The following is a 9,858-nucleotide window of genomic DNA, read 5'->3' on the forward strand; positions in this document are numbered from 1 at the left end:
GCAGAGGGCACCCCGGCTCTTAGCCTCAGCCTAAAGCAGCTTCACAAAGGATTTGTGACCTTCACAAAGGTCAAGGCACACTGCAGCCTCCAGCTAGTTACAGTAGTACTGTAATTTCCAGCTCAGGTAGACATGCCGGTGTTAGCCTTGATCAAGTTAGCATGCTAATAATAGCAATGCTGTGGCACGGGCTAGCTTCCCCAAGTAGGTACCTAGGTGCAGGTGGGACTGTATAATGAGTCCCACCGCCTATACCTACACTGCTATGTTTAGCATGCTCGCTTGATCAGTGCTAGCATGGGCATGTCTACATGAGCTGGAAAGTACACCTCCAGCTCCAGTGGAGACCGTTCCTAACTGATGCTCGTTTCAGCCATTCTGTGATGTCCGGCTGGCAGCACTGGGGGCCACACTGAAATCCTACCACAATGCTGAAAGGGTAGGGTGCTACACATACCCTTGTGCAGGTGGGGTATCAAACTCATCTCTCTTTTGCCTGTCTCTGCTGGCCTGTCCTCCAGTGGAAGGTAAAGATCAGGGCTCTGCTTTCTGTACCTAGATCTTCCCAGCACAGACTTCCCCTGATTGTGACCCAGGAAGGACTCAACTTTGCAAGAAATCTCACTGAGTTGTGCGCTCAGCACCTTGCAGATTTGAGTCCCTCATGCGGATGCAGATTTCCAACGCAAACGAGCCTACGGGCCAATTTTTGCTATCAGTGTGACCATGCAGAAAGGCTCTTTGGTAAATCGGCAGATTCCTGCCCAAGAGCTTTGGGGACTGGAGAGTTGTGGGGAGTTTCCTGTTCCAAGACACAAGCAACATGCTGAGCGTTTCCCAAAAGCCAATTCTGAGAGCGTTTCCACCTTTGAAATTAATACTTGATGGATCCCATTATGCCGACGGGGACAAGGCAAAACGTAAGCCAGGAGGTCTAGGCTAGTGATCAAACCAGCTCCTTAGAACAGGCCCTTTGATCATAATTACCAAGTGCGGCAGGGTTAGTTACCTTTGCAGTGTGTGATGGGAGGCTGCTTCTCTGCATGAAATATGACAATGAAACCAACTGTCTTCTAAAAATAGTTTGACTCTGTCTGCGGAGTATGACTCAGGGGGCCTGGGACTTGATGCAGAGATAACACTGCACCACCTACGTGTGTGTGTGTCGGTACATGAATGTGTGTCCCTATGCATGTGTGCATACGTGTAAGTCTGTGTTCATAAACTGTACCATCAACATGCCTGTGTATGTGTGTGCATATGGGTGCAGAGATACATTGAACCGTGTGTGTGTGTGTGTGTGTGTGTGTACGTACATGCTGCTGTGTGCGTTCGTTGTATGCATATGGTATAATGAATAGAGTTGTGCAACATGTTCTCAGTAAAAAAAAATAAAAAACACCCCAAGCCCCCTCAGAACTCCCTTGGGTTTGAGTTTTATTGCTAGACAAGGACTCAATCCACAAAATTTGGATCTAGATTTCAAACACCTCAGATTTCAGGGTTGCTCTGATCTGAACTTTTGGTCCAGCTCCATTATAAACACAGGGATCATTTGCAAAATATGGGCCCAGTTGAAGTTTAGGTTTTGACTCTTCCTGCCATAGACTCAGGGCCAGCTCTAGCTTTTTTGCCGCCCCAAGCAAAAAAAAAGCAGCCAGAGGGAGCATGTGGAGGGCGGTCAAGGCAGCTCGCAGGGGGGCGCAGGGCGGCGCCTGCCTGCTCCCTCCACCCGCGGGCAGTCAGGCGCTGCAGCCTGCTTGCAGCCGGGCGAGAGGAGCTCCCCCATCCGGCCTTGGGGTGTCTCCTGGCCGGGCAGGCGGAGCCCCTGGGGGTGCAGGAGGTGCTGGCTCAGCCGCTCCTTTAAAGGCGGCTTGGCCGGGCCAGGCTCAGAGCGGCGCGGGAGGCGGAGGCCGGTGCAGGCAGTGGGGAGTGGTGCGTCCCGGGGAGCCTGGCGGCATGGTGAGCGGCGGGGATCGCTAGTTCCTGCCCCTGCAGGGCTGGGGTCCGTGCCCCTGCAGGGCTGGGCTGGGACTGGCGGAGCACGGGGAGCCAGCCGGGCGGACCGGGCTGCCAAAGCAAAAAAAAAAAAAAAAAAAAAACCATGGGAGGGCGGCCGGAATGTGCCGCCCCAAGATTGGCCGGAATGCTGCCCCTTACAATGTGCCGCCCCAGGCACGTGCTTTCTCCTCTGGTGCCTGGAGCCGGCCCTGCATAGACTGGGGATTTTTAGCTATAGGTTTCTAGTTCTGCCTCTTGTAAGAAATGGGCCAGCTGTAAAATTTGGTTAGAGAGAGATTGTTAGGCCCCAGATTTTAATCATGCTGTAACCCAATCTGAGGACAACAGCATTGCAACTGGTAATTACAATCAAAGGCTCTGTTTGAAGGAGCTGGTTTGTTCCTTTGACTTCATTCTGCTTGTGGCATACACAAAGCCACTTAAGCGGATGGTGCCAGATGGAGTATCTTCTACCCTGCTCTGCCACTGCAAGCCATCCCTAATGGGACGCAGACGCTGACTCTTTGAAGATTTCTTTTATATAACTGCAGCATTAGCCGCTCGCTTTCTATAGCTGTGGCCATGCCTGGTTGCCACAAAAGACAGGAATGCTGCAGAGATTTTGCTCCTGCAGAGTCCGCTGTGAAAGGAAGCTCGTCAGATCTGCAGAAGGAACAGACACGGAAACATCATTCTGAGTACAGTAAACAGAACCCCCATCTAATGTGGCAGATCAGTGGAGCCTTACAACTGCTCACAGGCCTGTAATGTATACAGTGCACCCAAGGCTAGCCTTGCATCAGGGTGGTCAAGGGGCCCTGAGCATGACTAACATCATGTGTCATTCCATCCAGATGCAGTGGGCTCTCCTTAAGTTACAAGGATAGCAAACAGAGCTGCTTAAAAAGACCTCGAGGAGGTACTTGATTGAGATCACATGCTGCACCAGCCCAGTGAGCAACATGCATCAGGATGTAAGAAATCATTTTTGTGTCTCATTGATCCTTCCTGCTACACCCTAGAAAGGCCACCCCAGCTCGGGCCCTTTTGGCATTTCCATTTACAAAGAGGATCATTTCTGCCCCGATTAGATTCTTGAAGCCCCAGTGTGGGTAACTGAAGGCAGAATGTAGCCGTTCATTGTTAAGGGGAGGAAAGTGCAGTAACTTTTCCTTCACAGAGGTTGTTGTCACTGCCACTCCGAATGGACATTTAATTGATGGGACTCTAAAAGCAGGAAATGATTTAGGCTCCAATGCATCAGTGCACTTTAAGCATGTGCTTAAATACTTTGCTGAATCTGAGCATCTTTGATTTGGAGATCAGTTAAACAAACAAACACAAAATGATCTGGGTTTCAGTTGCTTTCTTGCCAACATTTCTACCCAAACCAACTTCTTATGTGGCATCTCTGTTATGGAAGGGTTGCAACCATAGTAGCCCATTCGGTAACATCCTCTGTTACTCTCTTTGTGGACGAACAATCCTTTTAATCCATCATCCATGATCTTTTTTTTTTTCCCCTGCCTTGTGCTTCTGCCTCCAACTTTCCCTTCCAGTGCCTGTACACATGCATCACCTGCTGAACCCCATAAAATGCACCCTGCCAATCAGAATCTTTCCTTTCATAAGATATATGACTACTAGTGCTTGCTGAGTTCCCATAATCACCACTCCTTTTTCATTGGTTACACCATCTATCCATGAGATTTTCAGAATTCTTGTGTAACACAAACTTAGCATGGAAAATTATTGTCCATAGTCTTTTGAAAATGGATTAGTAATTATCTCAGGCATTTTGGAAGAAATATACTTGAGATCTAACAAAGACAATTCCATTTAAGAATGACTGCATTTAAATAGGCCAGAATGCTCTCTACTGTGTACTGTACTGTTCTTTATTATTGGGCTATACTATTCCTGAGACCCAAATCCCACAATCCCTTTCAACTGCAAAGGATCGAGTGATATAATGGGTCACAGGACAATGTTTTGCCCATTTTGTGGGTCATGGACTAAAAAGGTCTATCACCATTAAACTACTGCTTTGTTATAGGGTGAAGAGGATGGATGGATAGATAGATAGATAAAGAGGCCTGATTTTAAGAAGAGCATTAACTCAACTACTTTCTTTGTGCCTCCAAATAATAGCAGGCATAATTCTGCATGTGCCTTTATTTGCAGACCTAAATGAGATGGTGTACTTGTCAAGCTACTGTCTTGTGATTAACAAATCAGGAAGCTCGCTGCCTACATGTCCTTGTTTGAACCTGCATATTAGAGACCACATTTACCAGATTTTAAAAATCAGACCCTGCGTGTTCTGAATCAAATCTGCACCAAGCAGTCAGATTGCTGCTTGGCAGGGTGTCCTTTTCATTAGTAAAAGTCCCTCCTTATTGTCACTAGACAAAGCTTATTTATATAAAAAAACAACACGCTTCTTTAAAGGCATCCCTCTGCTTTTAGGAAGAAGCCGGTTTCTAGAGGAATCCCAGCATACGTTCTATAGGCAAAAGTGGCACTGTATTAACTATACCAACCAGGGCAGTTAAAACTGTACAGCCCTGCCAGTGTGAATACAGTTACACCAGTATAAAAGTAGTGTAGTTTATTCCTGTAGGAGAAGAGGAATACGCTATACCAGTATAAGAGAACAGGAGTACTTGTGGTATAAGGCACTTGTATACCAGTATAATTGCATCCACATTTGCGGTTGTACTGGCATAACTATTTCAGTCAAAAATCACATCCCTAAATGACATTGTTATACTGGTACAAAATCTGTGTGTAGATTAGACCTTAAGACCATCCAGAATTCAGTCCCTGAGTCATGGCAGTGAGCTACTGTCTTTCTCAACAGCTAGCAGACAAAATGATTCAACATCCATCATTTGCTATTACACATTGCATGTCACAGTCAGTATGTTGCGTCTTCCATTTGATCTGTTGCAGGGGGACATCTGATGAGACGGACCCAACAAGTAGATATAATAGACAGACTTGAGACAGGAAAGCTACACTTAAGGTTTATAGTCTCCTTTGGCAGCCTGGGTGGGTAACTCATTTTTGTTGACACGCACGCATAACTCCCATTAACTCTGCATTAAATAAAGCCATTTGCATGTATCTGAGAGGAAAAGAAAACCCTAAGGATCTACTTCAAACTCACAAAAGCATGGAAATGTAGGGTAATAGCTACCACTCCGTCCTTATCTCAAGTCCTTGTCTGTGCTTCTTATCAGCTGCAATTTGGAAGTTGTAGGACAGTGGGAGGTCTTGCCCACTGTATTGGCTGAAATACTCAGACAGAATGCATCGAATGGAAGACACCACTTCTGCCTTAACTCTATAATGTCCTAAGTCTTGTGAGTTTAAAGCCGACATATAAAATTGTATCAGTCCATCTAATACTCAAGGGCTTATCTATCTTATGTTTGCAGTGTTGCTATAGCCATATTAGTCCCAGGATATTAGTGAAACAAGATAGATGAGGTAATATCTTTTATTGGACCAACTTCAGATGGTGAAAGAGACCAGTTTTCCAGCTACAGAGTGTAGCCTCTTCCCCACCTTGTCTTTCTAAGATGACCATCACCTTTATATATAAGGTACCGTATACTTTAAGGTGGCTTTTTTCCTGTCCTCCTGTATCATTCTGCCTTTATAAGTGAATAATTACTTTTCATTTATCCAGGCCCAAAGAGGTTAAGAGACTTGCTCAGATTCACACAGCCAGTCAGTGGCAGAGCAAGCAACAAAACCCAGGAATCCTGCCTCCTCTCTCCTTTGTTCTAATCACTAGAGAACACTGCTACCCTGTACACAGTATACAGAAAAAGCAAGAGACCGATAAGCATTAACTGCAGTTTTGCTTTGCTCCTTTTACTTCTCCGTGCACTTCCATTTATCACTGTCCACATGTAGAACTGCTCCGAGAGGTGAATATATTTTTCCAGCCACATTGTCCAACAATGCAACAAGACAATATGTACGCTTCTGCCAATCCTTCATCATTTGTGTTCCCAGAAACCAGACCAATAAGTGATGTCATTGTCATCTTCGAACTCGAAGGAAGAACAACAAAACAACATAATCTTTGACTACAACAGGTCTGCCTATCTCTGCAGATATGTCTAATGGAGCCAGATTCAGCTGTTCTTACTTACAATGCGTAGTAACTTACTCCATACTACTACTTATGAATAAGCTTGGCAGAAGCTCAGTTTGTACGTACATCAATGTCAAATTGATGTTCTATATTAAGCCAAGCCAATCTTGCAAAAGCATTATGAAAAGTGACTAGCCAGGGCACAAAATCTATTTGTCCAGCCCTTATCAGGATGGCATTGAAAAAAAATTAAAAATACTTGTCCATCAAAAAAAATGTCTAGCTCCAGGTGAGTGGATGAACAGAATGGGGCCAAGCGGATTAATCGGAGTATCTCATGGACAGCTACAGTGGAATTCGGTGGCCATTGTACTGATCATTAGGCTTGATAGGTCATAAATTACTTTCCAAAGCCTTTTCCTATTGGTGCTAATGTGTTTGCCCCTCTTTTATGTTGATCAATGTGGCCAGTTGAAAGGATCAGAGCAGTATTGGTTTCTTTGGTGTTTTCAAAGGCAAGAATGAATTTCACACCTGTCTGAGTACCGCTCAGCTGCAGGTAAAGAATGTTGCCAGTTGGCAGGAGTGCTAATTAGAGGCAATTATAAGCTAAATGACCCTCCTTGGCATTTAAATACCTAGCAGAACTCTGCCTTTTTGCAAGATGGAGATCGTGCTTCTATGAACATGTCTGATATGGGAAGTTCATTCTTGTATGAATCTAGAAATAGGACCCAACTTGTTGCCATTGACCTCGGTGGCAGAAAAGGTCACACCGGTGGCCTTTTACCAAAGCGGGGCCATTGTCTAAAAATGTCACACCGATGTTAGCAACATCAGGAGCCCTAGTGTCCCTAAGGATCCTGTCATCCCAAAATAATCATGCTGATTAGAGCATAAGAAGGTAAGAACGGCCATACTGGGTCAGACCAATGGTCCATCTAGCCTAGTATCCTGTCTTCTGACAGCAGCCGCTGCCACATGATTCAGAGGGAATGAACAGAACAGGGCAATTATGGAGTAATCCATCCCCTGTTGTCCAGTCCCAGCTCTGGCAGTCAGAGCATGGGGTTGCATCCCTGATTAGACTAGCTCTGAGCAGGTTTAATTGACACAGAGCCAAATTCCATGCCAGCTTCCCCGTTGACTTTAATGGCGTTATGCCTGCAGAGAATTCAGGCCACAGTGTTAAAAACAGCTACAGCCATGGGATGCCTATGTACACTAGGATGTTGCAACAGTGGGGAAATTTTAAAGCGACAGTGGTCCTAATGATTACAATGAAGGATCCTTACACTGCGTTGGGTTCTGTTTACTTTGCTATTTCCATAAAGAAATCCGGCATCTTGAGCCAGATGAGTACCAGATCATACCCTAATGCAACTCTGTTACACCAGTTACAACACAAAACTACAGAAAATAATTCAGCTCTCACCCCAGTCAAAGACCCCTAATGCAGGAAAGCATCTCTATAAATCAATGGGAGACTTAAGCACATATTTAAAATTAAACATGTGCTTATGTGCTTTCCTGGATTGGGGTCTAAATCAGGTGTAATCCCACTGGTGGCACCGGATTTACACCCGTGAAAGATGGGTGCTGAAACAATTGTGTGTGTGGGGGGGGGGGGAGATGCTGAGACCCATTGAACCAAACTGTAAGCCCTGTTTATAATGGAAACCACTTCAAGTCAGGGGATGCTGCTGCAGCTCCAGCACCCCTATTTCCAGCACCTATGGTAAAAGAAGAATCAGGCCCAGAATGGTCTAAAACATAGTGGATTTGAGCTCAAGAAAATGAAATTGCTTTGCTTATTTTTACTGCAAGGAGGGGTCTGTTTTCTCCCCTTTCAACTATTCAGCAGTATCTCAGAGTTGCGTTTAGCAGGATCTTCTATGTTTATTTTGACACCGAAATTACAGCTGTTTATTTAATCTCATCTACACCTTATTTATCTTGCCTATGGGACCTGCTGGCTGGTTTAAGACTGAAATGCAGGGGTCGTTACTGTACAGTAAATAATTGGTTATAGCAATGCTGCTGCAGTAAAGTAACTTATTGGCACAAAAGAAACCTCTCAAAAGGAGTAGCTGAACTCCTGGGTGTAGCCCTGATTGTTGTAACATAAAATCGGAATGATAGACAGGTAGATGATTTTGCCAGTGGGGTAATTTCAATTTCACGTTACAGGTCCACCCCTGCATTCTTTATAAATCTCAAACTCCCATTAACAGCGGGGGAGGTTTTTGAGTGTACAAGGAATGCAGGGTCAGACTTGTCATTGTTTTTGCGGGCATGATCTTCCAAGAGTCCCTTAATGTCTGCTGAAGAATTGAGGGTTCTACTCACCCTAATACCAATAGAAAATGAGGGTGTTTGCCATTTAACAGGGCCAGGCCCTCTATCACTCATCTATTTCTAGAAAGCCTATCACTGAAGTATCTAAGTGCTAGCATCTAGGCACCTAATCCAAAGCTCATGGAAGTCAGTGGGAGTCCAATCAAAAATAATCTCAATCGTATGATGCACTAATACAGAGCCCTTCTTCCAAGAATATCCAAGCACTTTGCAACAAGAATCATAGAATATCAGGGTTGGAAGGGACCTCAGGAGGTCATCTAGTCCAACCCCCTGCTCAAAGCAGGACCAATCCCCAGACAGATTTTTTGCCCCAGATCCCTAAATGGGCCCCCTCAAGGACTGAACTCACACTCCTGGATTTAGGAGGCTAATGCTCAAACCACTGAGCTATCCCTCCCCCCAAAACTAAAGAAAAAAACTAAGAAACATACCTGAAGTACAGATCTGCAAAGCTATTTAGGTGCGTCACTCCCAGGCACCTTAATACCTTTGAGGATCTGGGCCTGAGTTACTACACAGTCTTGTGATTCTATACAGGCCTGATCCATTGAAGTGAACAGTCTTTGAATCATAGAATCTCAGGGTTGGAAGGGACCTCAGGAGGTCATCTAGTCCAACCCACTGCTCAAAGCAGGACCAGTCCCCAACTAAATCATCCCAGCCAGGGCTTTGTCAAGTCTGACCTTAAAAACCTCTAAGGAAGGAGATTCCACCACCTCACTAGGTAACCCATTCCAGTGCTTCACCACCCTCCTAGTGAAAAAGTTTTTATTAATATCCAACCTAAACCTCCCCTACTGCAACAAGCTTTAGCTCCAGGTTTCATCTTTTCTTGTGTGAATTCACATGAGACCCTGTTCTGTTTCATCTTGTCATGCTGCCCTTAGCCTTTTGAAGTTCTGGGGAAATCCAAGTCTGATTGTATGGATGAGTAATGCTGTAGTTATCTCTCCCCCCTCTCCCCCCCAATCAATACGATGATGTCCACACACATGCCAAAGCCAGGCGAAAGCCTTTGTTTTGTCTGCTTTTGAAATACGGACATTCTTTTGATATTTGAAAGCAAAGAATTACCATGGGGCAAACAGACTGCAGCGAAGGGCACTGTAGGGCAGAATGAAATAGAACGGCGTGTAACAATTTTGCAAATGAGAGTTTGATGTAAATGTGCAGCACGTCTTTCCCCACCCACCTCCACAGTAAGCATACATAAGCAGCATTTATTCAATCCACAGAGCCTATGATTCTATTAAAGCAAAGCAACGTTTCACACCATAAATACAATTATTACATCAATGCACATAGAGTGCTCACGTAGGAGGTACTTTTCTTCAGTAACTATTTGTTCTGGCTCCTTTTTAAAGAGAGAAACCCAGATCCACTGT

The sequence above is a fragment of the Terrapene carolina genome, unplaced genomic scaffold (assembly GCF_002925995.2).
Source record: "Terrapene carolina triunguis isolate 2854851 unplaced genomic scaffold, T_m_triunguis-2.0 Scaffold199, whole genome shotgun sequence".
Lineage (NCBI taxonomy): Eukaryota > Metazoa > Chordata > Testudines > Emydidae > Terrapene > Terrapene triunguis.